We start from the raw sequence: 23731 nt of genomic DNA, 5'->3' as shown, positions 1-23731 counted from the left end.
CCCTCCTGGGATGAAGAACACGTGTCATGACTTAACAAGGCCTTTCTTTCTTTTTTCCTTTTTATTGTGTTACTTTCACAGTGCACTGAAAGTTTGTTGCTAAATCTCTGTCATTTAAAGCACATCTGAACATTTGAACAGGAAGAACTACACAAGATGTTGTTGGGAACGGTTGCAAAGTGAGTTTCTCCAAAATTAAAATGGGCTCAGGAGAAAGCCACTTATTGGGACAATTAGGAAGCGAGTCCCTGTCTGAAAGGATTCAGCGGTGATCCAGTCGAAATTCTTTTTCTTTTTTTGAAATGGCGTCATATTGCTGAGGATGGAAACGAAATGCGACGATAGATTCCACTATCAGCACTGAATGAATAAATGAATAAAAAATGAGTAAAAATGGGGAACTGACTGGACTGCTGAAAGCTGACAAGAGTTGACTGACTTAACACCACTATGCAAAGGTTAACCCCCACCCAGATGTGACAAAGGGGTGGATGTATCTCTGTGTGTATCTTTTGTTGCAGGAGCAGCAGGAGACCAGAGGAGGAAACTTTGGGTCACATGACTGTGTGAACTCTGCAAATTTAAGCTTTTAGCTGTAATTTTTCTGTGTGTCTGTGAATTTACCAGCAGTGTGTTATTCATGATCCTGTATTACTCACAGTGTTGGGAAGGTTACTTTTAAAATGTATTCCGTTACAGAATACAGAATACATGCCCCAAAATGTATTCTGTAACGTATTCCGTTACGTTACTCAATGACAGTAACGTATTCTGAATACTTTGGAATACTTAATATATTATCATGCTTTTTACAACAACGTGAATGTACTATTGCTGTGTGATTTATTACTATTACTGAAGGTCCGCGACTCCGAACTGTAGTAAAGGGACCTCTGACTAATACGGCGGGGTCCCTGTCGGCTCGTAGCCGAAAAATAGCTTTACTTTGTTGTGTGGGTCAATTTTTCTTGCGAGAGACAGAGAGAGGCGTTGAAAGACTGCTCCAACGGAACTTATTGTTTTCGGAGGAAAACACGAACACGGTGTACAGTCGAGTCTTAATAGCTTACTTACAACTGGGCTCGTCAGGCACTCTTCTTGGCTGCAGTGGTTATTATTATATTTACATGTTTCCAGCTCCCGTTTTTCCTCGACGACAACTCGTACCTTTCCACTCGCCTTTTTCTCCCTCCTCGCGCTCACAGACACATAACGTGTATGGCAGTCCATTCTCCCTGCAGCACGGACTATACTGCCCATGATGCTGCATTCTTTAGAGCTATGCTTGTAGCATTCTGCCTGTTAGCTTAGCACAACAACAACAACGAAAAGGCGCTCTCTCACCCAGGAAACACACAGTCGCAGAAAGAGAGAGAGAGCGTCGCCCTGTAACCATGGCAACCGTAACGCTGCCGCCTGGAACGACAGAACGTAGCTGTCAAACAAAACCCAAACAGTCCTGACCCGCGACAAAATGAAACAGGAAAGTACCGCAGTGTAATCCATTTATTTCAACAAAGTAACTTTATTCTGAATACCACCTTTTTAAACGGTAACTGTAACGGAATACAGTTACTCATATTTTGTATTCTAAATACGTAACGGCGGTACATGTATTCCGTTACTCCCCAACACTGATTACTCACAATGCAGACGTCACTGTGAGAAAGTGTGTACACACCTGCGCAGCGCTAACATTTACATTACTTTTCTACAGCAGAGGGTTAATCATGTGATTTGATCACGTGATTTACAGCAGGACACAACTTAATAATGTTTTTCTACCACAGGATTACTGAGTTTTTGTGTGAAGGAAACTGTGTTGACAGGCTGTATGTTGGTGATGAAATTACACTGTGTTGTTGAGGAATGTGAATATTACAGTGGAGATGTGAATACAGTGTGAGAGACATCCTGTGTTGAAGCCAGTGTTACTTCTTTTACAGCAGAGTGTTAACTTTATGACCTTTTACAGCACCTCTGGAGTCTGGTGACCCAGGCCTGACCTAGGATGCTACTGCTAATGTTTCTCTAATGTGCTTGTAAAGGATTCAGCACAGACAGACAAGTGACAACTGAGCAGATGTGCAGGGTTATAGAATAGTTAAAATGGGCTCATTATCTGACCACTATTGAGCTCATAGTGATGAAACAAGTGAGTGACGAACTTAAGGAAAGTCACTGATTACAATGTGGGATGAAGTTGAGATGATCGATGATTTGGAGCAAATTATGGCAAAAAGCAGGAGTTTAATGATTTAGAATAAACCTGCAATGATACTTGTCTCTGTGATGCTGAATACTTTATTACTCTTATGAGCTACAGTTGTTTGCAAATGTGAAGTTTGTTTTAACTTACAGGGTTTTGTCTACAGGCAAGGATACAGGCTCCGGGTGGAGCTGGGAGTTGAACAATCTTAACATTTAACCACTGACTAATGTTTCTTTGACACAGGGTTACAGGTTTGGAGTGGAGCTGCTCCAGGAGAAACCCTGGAGAATTTTTCAGAGAGAATGTGCAACATTCTTGTGCATGTCTCATTGTGTGGAGTTGACACATGGTGTCAAGGGTTGACATTTGTAAAAGCACAGTAAGAGAGAAAATGAGACACTGGCAGACCGACTCAGAGTTTCAAAGACGTGCGCACGGGTGAGAGTCTCTGAGCAGACTAACACACCGAGCACCGTTTACTCGCTTTATTTATAAGGCAAAATGGGTTACATAGTACTTCCTCTTTCAACTGAAGAGGGGAGAGCTCAGGCATTGTCTTAGCTATCTAACTTCTGCACACAAACTGAAAAACAACGACACAGCAGTATTCATGCTTATCTGACATCGCAGACACTGAAGTAAAGAATGCATGTATATCCTGTCTTTGTCAAACATCTCACACACTTAAGCAAGGAATACATTGTGTTCTTTTCAACAGTAAGCTTTACCGTGTGAAAATATATAAACACTTGATTATAAGGCATACTTGTTTCTACTTGATTATACTTTAATGATTTAACTAAAATAAAAATTCTCTTAACATTCCCTCCTGTTGTTAATATATTTCACATGTTTTACTCAATGCATAGTCACTTGTTAGTCACATTTTCAACTTGCACGTCATTCAGTGAAATAATTAAACAACAACAAGCTTGTCAAGATTGTCATAGAGATTTTCTTCTCTCTCTCTCACACTCAGCATATCATACTGACGATAGGGATCCTCCATAACTGACTGAGCCAAGACATGGTTTCCTAACATACGCTTGAACATGTTTGTCATTATGCTTCTCAGACATGGGATAATACAAGCAATGAAAAGGCAAAATAGTAACATCACACTGAAAAGGGCCAACAGGCCTTTAATCAGTAGGGATTTCCAAGAGCCGCTCAGCAGCCAGTCCCACCAACCTTGAGTATCGGTAACGTAGTCCTGCTGCTGAGCGTCTCTCAGTTGTTTCAAAACATTCAAAGCATTTGTCATGTTTAATGAATGGATGTTATCAGGTATGTAGGTACAACATGTAGTGTTAAACAATACGCAGAGACCACCTTTCTCTGCGAGAATGATGTCTAAAGCCACTCGGTGCTGCATGACAGTGATGCGAATTGCATCAATTTCTTCATTCTGTCCTTGATTAATGCAGGTTGAAGCATTTAAAAATAATCCAAAACGATAGTCCAGGGTTTCTATCTGTAGTGCGTGTTTCCCTACTCCTATCCATGGAAACAAAGCGTGTATTACCTTCTGGCTCTTGGTCCAGAGTTTGAAGTCATCTGGTACATCAGAACCAAGATATGGATCATGGGGCTTGAGGCCTGTGTTACGTTTAGCTCTGGTGTTGCTGTTCACTGACATCTTAAAGGTGTGGTCAGATACCAGAACAGGGGCACAGAGTCCGGTGCTGTTTGGTGGCAGCATGAAATAGACTTTCAGGCCACACGCCCAAGCTGCGCCCTGTACCCAGTATGTACCTGTTGATGAGCCGATGCCATCCCAATCTGGTGCCACCAGGATCATGGAGCAGTTTCGGTTTTGTCCTAATTTCTTCAGACCCTGGGGCGTACCTGTTTGTCCGGTTGCTCCTGTGAAGTTAAAGCACACTGGGTGTTGTATGTCAGGTGGCAAAACAACTGAGAATGATTTCAGTTTTCTATGGCTGACGTTTATATGCACCCAGTAGGCTTCATTGCAGGTATATATTGTAGGTATATATATTGCAGGTTTATATTTGGGTACTGGTGGGTGCAGTTTGTTATGTTGTAGATTAAAGACTTTACACTCTGTGGGACTATATATTGTGTAGTGTTGTGGCATGTGTTGCTGTTTTGGTCCTTTATGGATTTATCAGGTTGTTTTCCTCAGTCATCTTGTTGAGATTTTATTCAGGCGTCCCTGGTGTTATTATTGGTTCTGCTCTTCGGTGGGATAGGTCAGTCTGATCTTCAGGGCGACCAGGCACACCCGAGCTCCCACGTGAGTAGCACTGCCGAGGAAGCACAGGGCGGGAAACCCGTTCAGCCCTGTCCTCCAGCAGGGGTTCACGTAAGAGTCAGGGGAACCGGCGTCTTATTGTGGTGCAAACACTTTCTTCACGTGGGATTGATGAATCCACGAAACTCGTTCGGCTATCTTACACGCTGTGGGTGTGGTAAGTAGCACCTGGAAGGGACCTTCCCACTTTGGAGCTCTCCAGTTTTTCCGCTGGAGGACTTTAATCAGAATCCAATCACCGGGGTTCAACCTGCAAGAAACTGAAGAAAAGTCACTCGGCAGTTGATTGCTTAATCTCACTTCTTTATTCTCAAATAGTTTTGTCATCCATTCTGCCATTGTTGTTTCTGCAATAGATTTATTAATTGGCTCACTCATTATGGGGAGTGGAAAATGTCTGCCATGTACGATTTCAAATGGCGTTAGACCACCTGTTCCTTGAGTTATTCTCATCCATAATTTAACCAAGCTTAGACATTCAGGCCAAGGTTTTTTAGTCTCTTCCATACATTTCCTCAACCTTTGTTTAATTGTGCCGTTAGTTCTCTCGACTAATCCTGCACTTTGTGGATGATAAGAACAGTGATGTTTTATGCTGAAGCCTAAAGCTTCAGAAACTTTACTTATTACTTCATTTACAAAATGTGTGCCATTGTCTGATCTTATCAGAGATGGAATACCGTACGTTGGAATAAAATGATTACATAGACATTTTGCTACTGATATTGCATCTGCTTTTTTCACTGGGTATATTTCTGGCCACTTGGAAAATACATCAATTATCACAAGTGCATATTTGAAGGATTGTGATTCATTTAATTCTATGAAATCCATATGGACAGTGTGAAATGGATGCGGTGGTATAGGGAAATGCCCTCGCTTTGGACGTAGATTTCCCTGTGCGTTGTGTCTTTGGCAAATTATACATGTTCTGATAAACTCTTGTGCTGAACTTTCAAAATTTTTTGTATAGAATTGTTTATTAAGAATATTCGTCATCCCTCCTGTTGACACATGAGTTTTCCCATGTGTCACTAAAGCAGCAGTTCCATGCAAAGATTTTGGAAGCACTGGTTTGCCATTACACATCATGAGGTTGTCTTTTAATTCTGCTCCATCTTTCACCCAAGATTTTTGTTCACTCAGCGAAGCTGTTTTCTGTGCATCTGCTAGTATTTCTAAAGGTATTAGATCTATGGTTTCTGTTGTTAAAACATCAATTTGTTTTTCTGCAGCTGCTTTTGCTGCTTTGTCAGCAAAGTTATTTCCTCTCGTAATTTCTGTGTCATCCTTTTGATGAGCTGCACATTTGCATAGTGCTAATTCTTTTGGCAACGTTATTACTTCTAATAGCTTTTTTAGAAGGTTTGCATGTTGAACTGTGTTGCCTGAGGAAGTTGTCATTCCTCTGTTATGCCATATTTTAGCGAAATGATGAACTGCTGAATAGACATATTGACTGTCTGTGTAAACATTAACACTTTGACCCTTATACAAAGTACATGCTCTGATGACTGCGGTTAGTTCTGCGCTTTGAGCAGAGTTTGAGGAGCTGAGAGCTTTTGCTTCTATCACTTTATCAACAGTTGTGACCGCATAACCCACACAATTTCTACCGTGAATGTCTTTTGACGCTGAGCCGTCCACAAAAACATTACTGAAACTGCTCTGGGGGGAGCTGTATATATCAGTGCGAGGTTTTGTATCTTCCTCTAATTTTTGAATGCAACAGTGTTGTTCTCCGTCCAGAGAAGTCGGCAAAAGTGTACTTGGGTTTAGCTGGCCACACTTCTCTATTTTTATGTGTGATTGTGTAAGTAGAATCCCCACATAAGAAAGTTGTCTTGCATGCGTGAGGAAAGAGAGGTTCGCTTGGAGCAAAATAGAGGTCACTGCATGTGGGACTTTGATGATCAATTTATGTCCTAGAACAATGTCTGCACATTTTTTAACTGCCTCTGCTGCTGCTGCGCATGCCTGAACACAGGTAGGTAATCCAGCAGCTACAGAGTCAAGTTTGCATGAGTAGAAAGCTAATGGACGTTGTTTTTCTCCAAAAGCTTGAGTTAAGACTGCTTTCATATACCCTCCTGCACCATCAACATGGAGAACGAAAGGTTTTCCATAGTCTGGTAATGCTAAGACGGTACATGTCTGCAGTGCTATTTTCAAATCAACGAAAGCTTTTTCTGCTTCTGGAGTCCATTGTACTTTGTCTTTTTTACTGCTAGGTCTTTTTTACTGGAAGAATTGGTGTATTACACGTGGCTTTATTAGTTTTCACGAGAATACCTGCTTTCTGCATGTCTGCAATTACTGGCCTAATTCTTTCCTTTGCTTCTGCACTCAAAGGATATTGTGGTTTCACAGGCCTTCTGGCCCTTATGCTGACCTAACTATCAGAGTGTCATTAGAGAATTTCATTTTCACTTGAGGCAATTTTAGATACCTTCTAGTTTTTCAAAGAATTCACACATCTTACATATTTCAAACTTTGAAGTTTTTTGTTTTGTATATATATATATATATATATATATATATATATATATATATATATATATATATATATATATATATATATATACATACATATATATACATATATATATTATTTCCTAAACTTTGCATTGTTCATAGCTCACAGTTCTAAAACTGGGCATTTGTAAATCATATGTCTAATCACTATGTGTCACCATAATCCACAAGTATTGGCACAAATTTGTTTCCAAACTAACAAAATAATCAAACAAAACAAAAACGTACATGAGTCAAGATACAAAGAGACAAAGAAAAATGCTGCCAGAAACAAAGCAGAAGTGTGAGGGGAAACTGAGCTCACAGACAGCTGTATGTGTTCGCTTTTAACAGCATGCAGCCTCTGCTCTAAAAAAAAAGAACCAATAAAAATAAAAGAAAATGTGTAACATGCTTATCAACTTAGCGGTGTCCACACATTTAATTCAGCTTCATAATCCTGTAGGTTTAGTTATTATCTACAGGGTTTGGCTTATTAGTTGTTATTATAGATGTGCTCTGTATCTCAGTAATATTTATCTAGGATAAATGACAGGTTTTCAAGCAGGTTAAGTGCCTCTATGCACCTAATTGGTTTAGATATTGCTTTTATTTTCTTCATCTCATATGTCATTATACTGAGTTTGAGCAAACCTTTAAGCTTGATGCAGACTTCTTCATAACAATTGTCCATCTCACATCATACTGGCTAAGATACTTCTTGTCAATATTAATATTATATTTTTATTAATTATTATCATCTTTTTCTCTCTATATAATAACAATAGTGTATTACAATATTTTATTAGTGTATATCACTATATTATTACTGAGCCAATTTAATAGTTAGGATCATCTTACTCGGCAAACAGATAATTTATAGTTCATCCAATCTGTACAAAATTTGCTTTTATTTTCTTAACAGGTTTGTGCCTACTTTTAGACTGGTCTTCTGTTTGCCTCATCTCAGATCCAACCTTCAGATTATTATATTTTATTTTGTATCCATCAGGGACCGTGAGTGAGCTGCAGTCTCACTCACCCTCCAGGATGGAAACATTTATCTTTTCACACACTTTCCTTGGCTGAACAATGACACAGCCTTAATCTACCTTATGCATCTCTCTTTTTTATAGAAAAGGTCTTCATATGAATGATTTCCTTTTATTTATTTCATACAATCTGGGCATGATGGGTCATAAATGCACTGATTTTTGCAGCCACGGCCACTATCTCTATGTGACATAAAAAGGGGATCGGTTAGATGCTGTTTTGTCACATGTCCTGAGGCTGATTTCACAATTATAGTGTTTTTTGAGAATGTTACATTTGGGACTTCTACAGTTAAGACAGTTCTACAAGCTCCTGTGTCTCAAAACATTTTTAACGGCACACCTTTCACATATAATACAACTGCTGGTTTGGCTTTTGACTTTTTTCCACATATAACTCTTTTTGCAAAGCGGTTTTTAAAGCATTTATTGAATCAGGGGTGCATTTGCCTTGCCAAGCTGGACAATATATTTTATGTGGATTTCTCCACCTTTTTGCACTGACTATTCCTGCATTTGAACAGTTTTTTTCCAACCATCCTTCATCTGCTGTTAATTTTACTTTAGTTTTAGAGTTACCCATTTTGAACTAATTACGTCAGAACTGTGACACTGTCTCTGGTACGACAAAGTGGGCGGGTTATCAATAACAGGCTTCTACTCGCTCGCTAGTCGAGTGAGCGGTTATTGATTTTACGTGATGACGCACAACCTCGTCGTCCCACTTTAACCAGTACGTGAGTGTTCACAGGAAAACAGTTAGAGGAGCGGTTCGACCGCTTATTGGGTCGTAAAAACAACTCACTCCTCTATTTCAACACAAACAAAGCGCGTTTTTATGATTTTTATTGAGATTTTCCGTAGGCCTATTTATTTGTGTAACACCTTCACCTTCAGCCACTCTTCTTGAGTGACCGGAAACCTGTTCCGTTACAGCCACTCCCAGAGCGACCGGAACTTTTAATAGCGATTTTTCTAGAATTTCGCTCTTGCCTGTCGTCTTCCTAGTCCCGCATGGACACTGAGATCTGTCGGCGTACCTAGGTTTACACACTACTTAAAGGAAAATCTCAATATCAACGTATTTTAGCGCTTGATGGAATGCAGTGTTTCATATTCACCTCTACTGTGGCGCTGCGTTTTAAGATCCGGTGCTCATCGGGTCCTGGAGCCGTGAAGGCCGAACGCTGACCGGAGATCGAATTCACGTGTCCGGGTTTTTCGTTTTACTGATCAGATTTCTTCCAGCGCAGGCGTCACGACGTCAGGATCCGATGGAGACCGTCTGTGAGAAAACTGGACGTTAAAAATAACAGTCAGTTATCCGGCTCGGAGGACCAATTAAATGTCAAGGGTTGACATTTGTAAAAGCACAGTAAGAGAGAAAATGAGACACTGGCAGACCGACTCAGAGTTTCAAAGACGTGCGCACGGGTGAGAGTCTCTGAGCAGACTAACACACCGAGCACCGTTTACTCGCTTTATTTATAAGGCAAAATGGGTTACATAGTACTTCCTCTTTCAACTGAAGAGGGGAGAGCTCAGGCATTGTCTTAGCTATCTAACTTCTGCACACAAACTGAAAAACAACGACACAGCAGTATTCATGCTTATCTGACATCGCAGACACTGAAGTAAAGAATGCATGTATATCCTGTCTTTGTCAAACATCTCACACACTTAAGCAAGGAATACATTGTGTTCTTTTCAACAGTAAGCTTTACCGTGTGAAAATATATAAACACTTGATTATAAGGCATACTTGTTTCTACTTGATTATACTTTAATGATTTAACTAAAATAAAAATTCTCTTAACACATGGCGAGAGCCGTGTGGCAAAAGAGGAGTGTCAATATTTTAACTTGCAGATGTTGTGACGTGCCCTGAGAAGGAGTGACTGAAGGAGATCATCCACAAGATGGAAGCTGAGGCCTGGAGAGAGGCTTCAGGAGGATCATAGAGGAGCAGAGATCAGCTTCAGCACAGCAGACATCCCACAGTGAGCTGTGCTACTGAGCTTCCAGAAGATCGTCGAGAGGAGACTTTGAACAGCAAACAACCAGAAGGAGTGAAAGAGATTCAACGTTGACGTTGAAGAAGACAACTAGGGTGTACGATGTGCTCTGCCCTAATTCTTCAGCGGCGTTGGAACAGAAGCAAAAGGATGAAGGGAGCGTGCCAAGCTCTAATCGACGGTGCAGAGAGGAAGTTCAGCGATGGAATTGTGATTGTGTGAACAGCACAGACGCCAGGGGACTGGGAAATAGCTGACAGCACTTTTCCCAAGGATGGAGATCACCTAAAGTGTGTCACTGTGCCATGCAGACTTGATACTGCAGAGGGGCTTTTGTTTACATTTGCATCATGTGTTACACTTTTTTAATCTTTAATTTTAAATTGAAACTAACATTTAAAAACATTTGGTACAATGTGGAAAGAGGAAGAGTATTTCCAGCAGGAGCAGAAACGTCTGACTCAGCATGACGATGCTGTTGGTGGATACTGAAGAGCTCAGCCTGTCAAGACAGGATTAGGTTATCGTTTTTAAACATGTTTATTCAATTATATTCTGAGGCCAGTTATCTGGTATAATCTTTGGAAGTCTATTAAAATAAAAATAAAATCAGATGTGTGGACTTTTGGTTGTTTTTGTTTTGTTCAATAAGCAGATGTTGGTGTTTCAGCAATGCAGTAACTTAAGTTTAAAAGGCTTGTTAGAAACTATGAAACACATCATACAGACTTGTGGACATTAGAAGACGACTAATAATCATCATGAATAAGACTAAAGGCAGGAAGGTGTCCTTTATAACTAATAATATTAATAACTAATAATATTAATATCATAGTCTGTCTGCAGCTGAGACAATACAAACTCAAACTGTGGGGAGAAGATTATATCACTTCAGTTTAAATTGACCTGGAAGCGCCACATTTTCACAGACTTCTTTATTTACAGCATTTTTTACGTGCTGTAGAGATTATACAGTTAGGTCCATAAATATCTGGACAGAGAGAACTTCATTTCTGATTTTGGTTCTGTACATACACTAAAATCTATTTGAAATGCAACAACTCAGATGTGTTTGAAGTGCAGACGTTCAGCTTTAATTCAGGGGGTTGAACAAAGAGATGCAGAAAAATGTGAGGAACTAAAGCATGTTCAACACAATCCCTTCATTTCAGGGGAAATGTAGAGGAAAAATTAGAAAAATTAAATAACTTAATTAAATTAATTAAATAATAAGATTGTCAGCTGGTAACCAGCTTCATGCGACCGCTTATCCTGGTCCCAGTGTTAGTGTCAGTGAATCCAGTTAACAGAAAGATATCCTGGATATACTCGACTGACTTTTTAGACTCAAGATTAATAATCATAATAAAAATTATAGTCTAACATCCAGAAATCTGTACGATGTGTTTCATTATGTCTAACAAGCCTTGTACAGTTAAAGCTAACAGTTACTACATGACTGAAACACCAACATTATCTCTTTTATTAAAACATGCATATTAGGGCTGGCATCGTCACTCATGTCTAGAATCGATTCCATTCAATTTGATTCAATTTGAATCGGGGAAATTTTGCCTCAGACAGTCAGAAATATTATAATTCAGGTCATGCATCAGTACATTTCTATATTTTTATATCTATAAAAAGAAATCTGACACTTGCCAGACTTTATCAAAGGTGTGAGCGTCACAGCAGATGACTTTGTGTCAAAGTAGCTGAGGATCAAACAGAAAAACATGAAGGTTTTCCTGGCCTGGGATTTTATACAAATATTCTGCAGTACATCAAAAACAAAAGAAAACCATTAATGAACATATGAACATTACCTGATGCTGCTGACGTGAAGCAGAGCAAAGTTACAGAGGTTTGATTACAGGCACAGCTGAGCATTTTGCAATTTTGCATCATTTTAAAAAGTTTAAATTTGTTCAGTATTGAACGGCAGAAACGAGGCTTTGTTTTCAGAAGTAAGTAAAAGGAAAAAAAAGCGGCCGACAGGCTGTAAGAACGGTAGACTTGTGCATAACAAGCAAGCGAATAATGCAGAAAACAGACTTTTTATCAGTAACACGTGCTTACTTTTTGCAGGAACAGTTGAAACTAACATAAATAAATAACTCCAGAGGTGATAGTCAGCAGGGGGTTTACAAGTTGTGTGCCGCGTTGTCGGCAGTATAAGCTCGACCACTTGCAAGGTGAGCTGACAGACATCACTGAATTCATCAGAGATGATTAGGTTCATTTTGACAAAGTGAGCAGATATTTAACCTCCTAGGACCTGGCGTCCACATATGTGCACATCACATTTTGGGTTGTTTAGACCAAAATACTACATTTTGCTCTACAAGGGCCTGATATCCACTCACAAGGATGTTACACTGCCAGTGTGCTATCGAAATTTTAGACAAATATCCTCATATGTGGCTCTCATTTTTCTCAGAAACAAAAAATGCGGTAGTTCTTTGTTTTTACATTCATCAGGTCCCAATCAGCCCAAATATCAAAGAGAAACTAAAAATGAATGCCACGGAGGAGTTCGGGTCTTAGGAGGTTAAAGATTGTGCCACTACATTCTTGTCTAGAAGATATTAAAGTGTATTTGGTGACACACAAAAAAGGGTAAAGTTTAAGTATAGTTTGGGTCCACACATGTCCAAACCCTGGTGTGTAGGCCTACTTAGTTTTGAGGAATTGTCATGGGACCGGGGTCTGGGTGACCCAGGGCCTGTAAGAAGTTATGGACATGTGTGTTTTTGGTGCTGCTGTCTCCTGTTTCCATGTTTGTGTATCTAGGTGTGTGTGTGGGTGTGTCAGCCAGGAGCCTGGCCACACATGCGGAGGAGAATTACTCACACCTGCAGCTGATCAAGCCTCATCAGAGGAGCTACTTAGGAGTGTGGTGGAGCTCTCTCCGATGCTGGATCATTGCGTAACTTCACGTTAGTCTCTTGGCGAGTTAGTTAAGGTTAGTCTGCTGCATTGTGGCGGTGCTGACGGCTGCCTCTTTGTTATTCCCCAGGAGGAGTGTGGAGGCGAGAGGGCAGCGAGCACGGGGTGCTCAGACACTGAGGAGCGGAGACAAAGAACACTAACACTGGCAAGAGGACTTGTCAGAGTCGGGAACGCACTGGGGATTTATTGTTGTTTGGATTATTTTGCATCACTGTAAATTAACGCACTGACCTCATCAAAGAGTCCAGCATTTGGGTCCTCCTTCCCCTCATCATAGTCTGCCACGCAGGCCGTGACAGAAAAGCCCACTAAAAGAACGCCCACCAGACCAAAGCAATGGTTTTGACTTGATCAGCATTAACCCCGCCCCCTGACTTTGATGGGTGAAGCTGACAAATAAAATGTATTTATGAACAGCGATGCAGGGCCAGGAGTAGCAACGTGAATTAAATAAATACATCATTAAATAATTCATTAAATGTGTCAGTAAAATAATTAAAATAGAAAACAAACCAATAATTGATTAAATATGTAATTAACTAACTTGAATTGTATGTAAACAAATAATGAAACATTTTAAATGAAATTAATGGATAATTTATTATTATTATATTTCGTTAATTGATTATGTACATTTTTAAATGAATTACTGAAATAATTAATTCATTAGTGATGTCTTTATTTAATACAACCATATAAATACCATAAAATTGCTAATTTACTCAAAATAAATTTAAGACATCAATTTTAAAGGTTAAATTATAATAATGAATACATGCAACTATAACTAATGACATAAAAATGAGGATTTCTTAAGCTAAAGCCAAAGTGCTGACTCATTTGTCATGTTACTCTCAAATGTTTTCCCTAATAACAATAACATAATTACACTTTAGCCACAAGAGGGCAGCAGCATTAATATAAGTCACATGTATATAAAGGTACAGTGATTATATTACAGTGATTTTGACAAAAACAAAGCAGAAGTTGATGGCAGTGTGTTTTTCCATGACAGAATAATTACGCACATCCCACTTTGCAGTTATTTATTTGTAAAAAATGTTTGGAATCATGTCTGATTTTCGTTCCACTTCTCACGTGTTCACCACTTTGTGTTGGTCTTTCATGTGGAATTCCAATAACATTGAATCATGTTTGTGGCTGTAATGTGACAAAATGTGGGAAAGTTCAAGGGGGCCGAATACTTTTGCAAGCCACTGTAAAGTTCACTATCAGTAACATCATAGCACCACCCAGCTGTATAGAAACTCCGTCATGCTAGCTAGTAGCAGTACGAGTTATTGTAACTGACTGTAAAAAGTCAGCACAAGGAAAATAAACTCCACCTAAACTTGGTTTATATCTGACCCAGATAGACTGCAGGTCATAACTTCTTACCTGAAGTTCAGTTCACCTGACACTCGGACCGGCGGCCGCCTCGGGTCTCTGCTCCTCCTGCCTCCCCTTTCCCTCATCCACCTGCTGCCTCTGTGGAAGCTCCGCCATAGCCACCACCAAACAACTGACTTATTTTTACACATCGACCAGCATCCGGCCAATCCGCCATCTTTCATTGTTCATACCGTTAAAAAAAAAAAACATAATCGGCCCATAAAAACTAAAAATCACCATCGGTATGCCCGAAGGCCAGTCCGGCTATGGTCGTGCCATCAGTTAACCCTTCACGTGCCAGCTGTGACACGTGTGCCCAGGGTTGCCGACCCCTGCTCTAAAGCATCTGATTTGGATTCCTGAGATCAAATATATTTTCCTTTGGCTTTGTTTTCTTCCCATTTGTGGCTTTAATGTAGTGTTACATCCTGTTTGTTTGCTTCCATCTGTATACATGTCCAGATTCACTGTTATGTTTCTATTCTTACATTGCTGTGTGATCACTGTTCCCTCTGCTGACTGATGTGACCTTTTGTATCTCACACTGATACTTGTCATATTTGTATCTGCGCCTAAAAGATAAAAAGTTTTCCATGCTAAAACACAGCTCCACCTCCTTCCTGCAGTTCTCCCTCTGAACCACTAGATGTCTCTGTTATCTAAATGGATATATATATATATATATATATATATATATATATATATATATATATATATATATATATATATATATATATATATCACTAAAGCACTTCTGGATGGATGCAAACTGCATTTTGTTGCCCTGTACCTGTGCATGTGCAATGACAATAAAGTTGAATTCTATTCTATTCTATTCTATTCTATTCTATTCTATTCTATTCTATTCTATTCTATTCTATGTGCAGCACAGCAACCACAGCAGCGCTCAGATCAAATGAAATAATAATAATAATAAACTTTATTTATAAAGCACACTAAAAAATCAAGGGTATACCAAGGTGCTTGACAAAAAATAAAATAGGAAAAAGGAGATGGGAGGGAAAAGAGAAAGTAACTGGCACGTATCAATTATAAAACCTTGACAATCATAATATATAAAAGTAATTAACAAGCATAACGGATAAAAATGTACCAACGCACACCAAATGTTAACTAGGTGGAAAAGCAAGATTAAATAAATAAGTCTTCAGCCGTGATTTAAACAGTGGCATAGAGTCAGACGCTCGGATAGCAACAGGAAGATTGTTCCATAAGACTGGGGCAGCTACAGCAAATGCACGGTCGCCGCGAGATTTCAGCCGAGAACGAGGTTGCTCCAGAAGAAGTTGGGTAGCAGATCTAAATGCTCTGACAGGAGTGTGCAACCTAAGAAGCTCATTGAGGTAGCTCGGCGCCAAATTATTAATAATTTTGTAAGTGAAAAGTAGTACTTTAAATTGAATACGGTATTTAACTGGCAGCCAGTGCAAGCCAGCAAGAACAGGAGTGATGGAAGAAAACTTCCTGCTACCTGTCAAAAGGCCGCATTCTGGACAGTCTGCAATCTAACGAGAATCAGAATCAGAAAGGGTTTTATTGCCAAATGTTGAGCAGGTTTACAACATTAGGAAATTGCTGCGGTGCTTCAGTGCAAACATACTGTCATAAATTACGCTAATACATAAATTAGACATGAAATAAAAATAAGAATTAAAAGTGCTTCGTAGAAAGATATATACATGAGTGCAGGTGGTGATCAGTGCCAAACATGGAATGATGCAGTGAACACAGCGTAGGGTCATATGTTAGTGGCGGGGACAGTCATACGGTTATTGTTCATGTGTCCAACAGCAGAGGGGAAGAAACTGTTCTTATGGCGAGAGGTTCTGGTGCGAATGGACCGGAGCCTCCTGCCTGACGGGAGCAGCTCAAACAGACTGTGTCCAGGGTGAGAAGGGTCAGCTGAGATCCGAGCTGCACGCCCCAGTGTCCTGGAGGTGTACAGGTCCTGCAGAGATGGGAGTCTGCAGCCAATCATCTTCTCACTGCTGACTGTAACTACGCTCAAACTGTTAATGCTATCTTATTTTAATAAACAACACTGTCATATGCAAAACTGGGGTGGCACTTGGGGTGGCAAGGGATCATTTTAGGGTGGCACTTGCCACCCCATGCCACCATTCTAGATCCGCCCCTGGAAACCTTATCTAAAAGAAGAATTTGATAACGCTCACAAAGAGCTTGTGAATACAGTAAAGACATAACAGGACAGGGATTAACAACAGAATTAAAAATTTTAAATAGCATATGGGGGTTGTGACCATTAACCAAAATGACTGGAAAGAAAAGATGCCTTAGCTATTCTAGCAGCAGTTTGAAACTATGAGCGGCTAGTCCGTAACATGTCATAAGAAACCTGAAGTTTATCTTTTTTCCACCTCCTCTCATCACGGTGACAAACACGTCGTAAAGCACATGTAGTAATGTAGCATCATGATGCTAACGGAGTCGTGGCTAACACCGCTAACTCCGGACACAAGCGTGACACTACCGGGATTTCAGATGCTGCGAGCGGACAGGACGAGAGAGAGCGGTAAGAGGAAAGGAGGGGGACTGGCAGTTTTTGTGAATGACAGATGGTGTAACCCTGGGCACATCACTGTGAAAGAACAACTCTGCAGCAGAGACATTGAGCTGTTAGCCGTTAGCATGCGTCCGTACTATCTGCCCCGGGAATTCTCGCATGTTATCGCAATAACAGCGTATGTCTCCCCCTCGGCCAACGCGGATGCAGCCTGTGACACTCTCCACTCAGTGGTCAGCAGACTGCAAACACAATCTCCGAGAGCCCTTCTCATAATATCAGGGGACTTCAATCATGCCTCTTTGGACTCCACACTGCCCACCTTCACCCAGTATGTGACCTGCTCAACCAGAGACAATAAAACACTGGACTTACTGTATGCCAATGCTGAAGAGGCATACAGTTCATCACCTCTCCCTCCACTGGGCAAATCTGACCACAACCTGGTGCACCTTGTCCCTGTGTATGAGCCCTTAGTGCGCAGGGAGCCACCAGCCACCCGCACAGTGCAGAGATGGTCAGAGGAGAGCGAGGAGGCTCTTAAGGACTGTTTTGAGTCGACTGTGTGGGAGGTGATCTGTGACGACCACGGAGAGGACATCGACGGCCTTACTACATGCATTACTGACTATATTAATTTCTGTGTGGATAACACCGTACCTACCAGGACTGTACGGTGTTTCTCCAACAACAAACCTTGGATTACCCCAGAAATTAAAGCTGTCCTCAAGCAGAAGAGGAGGGCCTTCAAATCCAAAGACAAAGAGGAGTTGAAAAGGGTGCAGAGAGAGTTGAGGGGACTGATAAGGAATGGGAAGGACAGCTACAGGCAGAAGATGGAGAAACAGCTTCAGCAAAACAACATTGGTGAAGTCTGGAGAGGCCTCAGAACCATCTCGGGCCACAAACAGCAGAACTCTCTGCCTGGGAGGGATGTGAGATGGGCAAATGAACTGAATCATTTCTTCAACTGATTTGATTCAGCCATGAGGCAGTCTGCAACATCGGCTGCAGACTCACCCACCCCCACTGCTGCTGTTCCACCTCAGACACTTCACACCTCCTCTATTCACCCTGCTCACTCCCCCCCACCCCCAACTGCAGCATCTAATACACACTCAACACAAGGCTCCAGCCTGTCTCTCTCAACCACCCAGGTTAGGAGGGAACTGAGGAGGATTAATGGCAAGAAGGCAGCGGGTCCAGATGGCATCAGCTCGAGAGTCGTCAGGTCCTGCGCGGACCAACTGTGTGGGGTGATGGAGCACCTCTTCAACCTGAGCCTGAGGTTGGGAAGAGTCCCACAGCTCTGGAAAACCTCCTGTGTTGTACCAGTGCCAAAGACTTCACGCCCCAAGGACCTCAACAGCTACAGGCCGGTGGCTCTGACATCCCACCTGATGAAGACCCTGGAGCGGTTGGTCCTGGCTCAGCTTCGGCGCCTAACAAGCTCATCACTGGACCCACTTCAGTTTGCCTACCAGCCTGGCATTGGAGCGGATGATGCCGTCATTCACCTCCTACATCGTTCCCTCGCTCACCTGGAGACCGCTGGAAGCACTGTGAGAATCATGTTCTTTGATTTCTCCAGTGCCTTCAACACTATTCTTCCCTCGGTTCTGAAGGACAAGCTGGAGAACTCTGGAGTGGACCATCACCTCACTACCTGGATTTTGGACTACCTCACCGACCGACCACAGTATGTGAGGACTCAGGGCTGTGTGTCGGACAGGGTCGTCTGCAGTACGGGGGCCCCACAGGGAACGGTTCTGGCTCCGTTCCTCTTCACCATCTACACTGCAGACTTCTCCCACAATTCCACCCAGTGCTTCCTGCAGAAGTTCTCTGATGACTCTGCAATAGTCGGCCTCATCACTGATGGGGACGACAAGGAGTACAGAGGACTGACTCAAGACTTTGTGGACTGGTGCCAGCTGAACTACCTCCAGATCAACGCCAGTAAAACCAAGGAGCTGGTGGTAGACTTCCGCAGGCACAAGCATTCTCCACTGCAACCACTGAACATCCAGGGTATGGACATTGAGGCTGTGGACAGCTACAGGTACCTTGGTGTTCATCTGAACAACAGACTGGACTGGACTCATAACTCAGACGCCCTCTACAGGAAAGGGCAGAGCAGGCTGTACCTGCTGCGGAGACTCAGGTCGTTTGGGGTGGAGGGCCCACTCCTGAAGACCTTCTATGACTCTGTGGTGGCTTCTGCTATCTTTTATGGTGTGGTCTGCTGGGGCAGCAGCATCTCTGCTGTGGACAGGAAGAGACTGAACAGGGTGATCCGAAGGGCCAGCTCTGTTCTAGGATGCCCTCTGGACCCAGTGGAGGTGGTGAGTGACAGGAGAATGGCGGCTAAGCTGTCATCCCTGTTGGACAACGTCTCCCACCCCATGCAGCAGACTGTGACAGCACTGAGCAGCTCCTTCAGTGGGAGACTGCAGCACCCACGGTGTGGGACGGAGAGATTTCGCAGGTCTTTCCTCCCCACTGCTGTCAGACTCCACAACAAAGACTTTAACTGAACAAACACACACATCCACACATGTGCAATAACACTAAGTGCAATAATCTTTTCTGGCATCGTTGTATTTTTACTCAGTTGTATATAGCATTCGTATTCTATTTTTATCTTATTGTATATTTTTATTCTATTTTATTCTACTGTATATAGTATATTATTTTATTCTATTCTGTACAGTTGTGTACTGTATTTATTCTTATTGTATTCTAATTTTTGCGTCATAACTTTTGCACTGTCCACTTCCTGCTGTGACAAAACAAATTTCCCACATGTGGGACTAATAAAGGTTATCTTATCTTATCTTATCTTATCTTATCTTAGTATCATTTAGCCAGCAATGAGAGTAGGTTCTAGGGCGCTTCATTTTGATGGGAGCAACAGAATCAAGAATAGAAGAGCAAAAAGATAACAGGATATTATCACAACAAAATATCAGCATAACCATCAGATGAGCGAACTGAGCAGCAGTCAGGAATCATAGACGCCAAATCTAAAAAAGACACAGCAAACTTTGACACAGCTTCAGAGCTGAGTACACGTAGCGGACGAGAAAGAGCTCCAGACTGCGGTCCAGCCACAGATAAGCCAATATCAAAGGAAATAGGAAAATGATCTGAAATCCCAACATCATTTATATCCTTAACACAGATATCCAGGCCATACGTAAAGACCAAGTCCAAAATATGGCCTTTAACGTGGGTTGGTTCATTTGCACACTGACGGAGGTTAAAAGAGTCCATTAAAGCAAGAAAGTCTTTAGCAAGCAGGTCATTCTTACAACAGATGTGTATGTTAAAATCACCAAGAATAAGAGCAGAATCATATTTAAAAAGAACGGAACCCAATGTTATCCAAATCCGAGCAGGAAAGCGTGTCGCAGAGCAGGCAGAGGCTTGATGATCAGCCGGATAAATCCAAGTAAGCAGTGACAAGTAAGTAGTTTAGCATCAGGGCAAACCAGGGAGGAGGGAAAAAATGATGGCGTGTCCAGCTTCAACCTATCTGGATCATCAGGCACAGCTCCTCCTCTCTCAGCACACACACTGTCCTGTTTACCATCATCACCTCCACCTGCAGAGAGAAGAAGGAAGAGCAGAGGAGATAAACGAGTGTTTCCAGAGACTCTTCATCAGCTGTCAGTCAGTGATGCAGCACATCCAGTATAAAGAGCAGCAGGGACTTCAGTGCTGGGACTGTACTAGGACTCATTGTTGCTTCACTTTTTCTAATCTTTGGATTTTTATTGAAGTTGATGAAAATGTTTTTCCCTCCTAGTTTGAGTTTGGACTTTCATTCATTAGAAGAACCTTGGTGTGTCCACTCTGAGCTCTGTAGGAACCCCAACAACAAGCCCAACAATCCAGATGGACGGTTCCAGCTGTTAACTGGAGGAATTCCATCCAAACATCTGCTCTCACTAAATTCTTCCTCACCTACAGACTGTGTTCTTCACTGCTTTAAACTTGGAAATGAATGCAGTCATTGGTCTGTGTGCTGCTTTGTTCAGAGAGCTGATTGGCTGTTGACACTGTTTGATCAGAGCGTGTCAGCCGTTACTATGGTGACCATAAAGGTCAGAAACAGGAAGTGTTTGTGTTCAATCCTGAAGCCTGTCACCATTCTCCTCTCACAGGTTCACTGAGAAGCTGCAGCTTTACAGGAAACACTGGATCTTTGTTTCATACTGACTGTGTTTAGTACAATACTGCTGACATCACCACCCACTCACTCCATCACTCTACTTACACCAGAGTCTCCAGTCTGTAGTCAGGACTCTGCTGAAGATCAGACAGCTGCTTCACATCTGGATCCTTCAGGTTGTTTCCATACAAGTACAGATGTCTCAGATGGGAGGGGTTGGACTTCAGTGCTGCTGCCAGATAATCACAGCTGATCTCTGACAAACCACAGCCCCACAATCTGTATAAAGAATGAAAGATGTAAGTTTATTAGACAAAGTGTGAGCTTGAAATCATTCAGTGTTTCATCATCTGAAGTTTAGAAAATGGAAACTCCAAACAGCTGAAGCCAACAGGAAGCAGCTTCAAACAGGAAACTGTGCAGAGTTTCAGACTATATGTCCTGATGCAGCCAGTTGGATTTTGGAGATTTGAATCTCTGTTCTGTGACTAAGTCCTTGAATCATTTCTTCCAGTTGGTCCAACAAGACAGACTAAGTATTGGACATATGTTGTGGCTCCATTAGGGGAGCTTCTAAATGTGATGTGATGGCCCCTCTGGGTCTGTCAGGTCACAGGACTGAAGAGAGCTCAAACTGGGCACACAGTTGTTCCAGTCTGGACCAAAGACTCTATACTGGGACTGAGGGACTGCTTTGACTGCACCCACTGGGACTTTTTAAAGGCTCATGTTCTCACTTAGATCATCGATTTCTAGGCAAGGCAAGGCAAGTTTATTTGTATAGCACAATTCAACAACAAGGTGATTCAAAGTGCTTTACAGAGACATTAGAAACAAAAACAGATAAAAAGCATGATTTAAAATTGATTAAAACAAGCAAATAAACTAACTAACTAATTAACAAACAAACAAACAAACAAACAAAACAGTATATAAAATCAAAACAGATAAAATCAGAACAGTAGATAAAATCAGTAGTTAAATGTAAGTTTTGAAATTTAAGCTTAAAAGTGTGGATTTGGTGCTTTATTCAAATGCAGCTGAGAACAGGTGAGTCTTCAACCTGGATTTAAATAAACTGAGTGTTTCAGCTGATCTGAGGCTTTCTGGGAGTTTGTTCCAGATATAAGGAGCATAAAAGCTGAATGCAGCTTCTCCGTGTCTGGTTCTGACTCTGGGAACTGATAAAAGACCGGATCCAGATGACCTGAGGGATCTGGAAGGTTCATACTGGGTCAGGAGGTCACTGATGTATTTTGGTCCTAAACCATTCAGAGCTTTATAGACCAGCATCAGAACTTTAAAGTCTATCCTCTGACGGACAGGCAGCCAGTGTAAAGACCTCAGAGCTGGACTGATGTGGTCCACTTTTTTGGTCTTAGTGAGGACTCGAGCAGCAGAGTTCTGAATGAGCTGTAGTTGTCTGACTGATTTTTTCGGTAGACCTGTAAAGATGCTGTTACAGTAATCAAGCCTGCTAAAGATGAATGCATGGACTAGTTTTTCCAGGTCCTGTTGAGACATCAGATCTTTTATCCTTGAAATATTCTTGAGGTGATAGTAAGCTGACTTTGTTATTGTCTTAATGTGTTTTTCTAAGTTTAGGTCTGCATCCATCACTACACCCAAATTTCTCGCCTGGTTTGTGGTTTTTAGATGTATAGATTGAAGTTCTCAAATCAAATCAAATCAAATCAAATCACTTTTATTGTCACATCGCATGTGCAGGCACACTGGCACAGCACATGCGAGTGAAATTCTTGTGTGCGAGCCCCACAAGCAACAGAAATGTGCAAAACACAACAACACAAACGAGCAAATACAAGAATGGCTACATCTGAAACTAATAAATATATGTACAATATATAATAGTGTATGCATTTCTGGATGTGTATACTAAATATTATCCTACGTGTGTGTGTGTGTGTGTGTGTGTGTGTGTGTGTGTGTGTGTGTGTGTGTGTGTGTGTGTGTGTGTGTGTGTGTATACACATTTTACAAATTAAATAGTAAAAAAATAATAATAATAATAAATAAAATATATAAAAATATACAGAGTTGAATATGTGCAAAACAAGTGGCATTTATATACAGTGTGGAGTGCATAGTGTTGAAGTTCCAGTAGTGAAGCTGAGGTGTCTATGAAGTGTTCAGCAGTCTGATGGCCTGGTGGAAGAAGCTGTCTCTCAGTCTGCTGGTACGGGACCGGATGCTGCAGAACCTCCTTCCTGATGGAAGCAGTCTGAACAGTTTATGGCTGGGGTGACTGGAGTCCTTGATGATCCTCCCCGCTTTCCTCAGGCAGCGCTTCCTGTAGATGTCTTGGAGGGAGGGAAGCTCACCTCCAATTATCCGTTCAGAGCACCGCACTACTCGCTGGAGAGCTTTGCAGTTGTAGGCGGTGCTGTTGCCATACCAGGTGGTGATGCATCCAGTGAGGATGCTCTCAATGGCACAGTGATAGAAGGTCCTGAGGATGCGGGGGCTCATGCCGAATCTTTTCAGTCTCCTGAGAAAGAAGAGGCGCTGCTGTGCCTTCTTCACTGTTTTGTTTGTGTGTACTGACCATGTAAGATCCTCAGCCAGATGTACACCAA

At 41.6% G+C, this 23731-nt stretch overlaps 1 long non-coding RNA gene and 1 pseudogene across 2 annotated transcripts in view; both read right to left on the bottom strand.

The window, feature by feature from the left end:
• Positions 1-23731, bottom strand: part of LOC145425145 (NACHT, LRR and PYD domains-containing protein 12-like) — a 363340-nt pseudogene that overhangs the window by 172303 nt on the left and 167306 nt on the right. The gene's annotated exons all lie outside the window — the stretch shown is intronic.
• On the bottom strand, positions 2625-12095 carry LOC145425189 (uncharacterized). Its single transcript, XR_013905850.1, has 2 exons — positions 9175-12095; positions 2625-4078 (listed from the first exon to the last, which is right to left on the bottom strand). It is a non-coding gene; the product is annotated as an uncharacterized LOC145425189 (long non-coding RNA).

This window comes from Astatotilapia calliptera, chromosome 3 (assembly GCF_964374335.1).
Source record: "Astatotilapia calliptera chromosome 3, fAstCal68.1, whole genome shotgun sequence".
Classification (NCBI taxonomy): Eukaryota; Metazoa; Chordata; class Actinopteri; order Cichliformes; family Cichlidae; genus Astatotilapia; species Astatotilapia calliptera.
The sequence above is the reverse complement of the archived record's forward strand: the minus strand, read 5'-3'. Positions and strand labels throughout refer to the sequence as shown.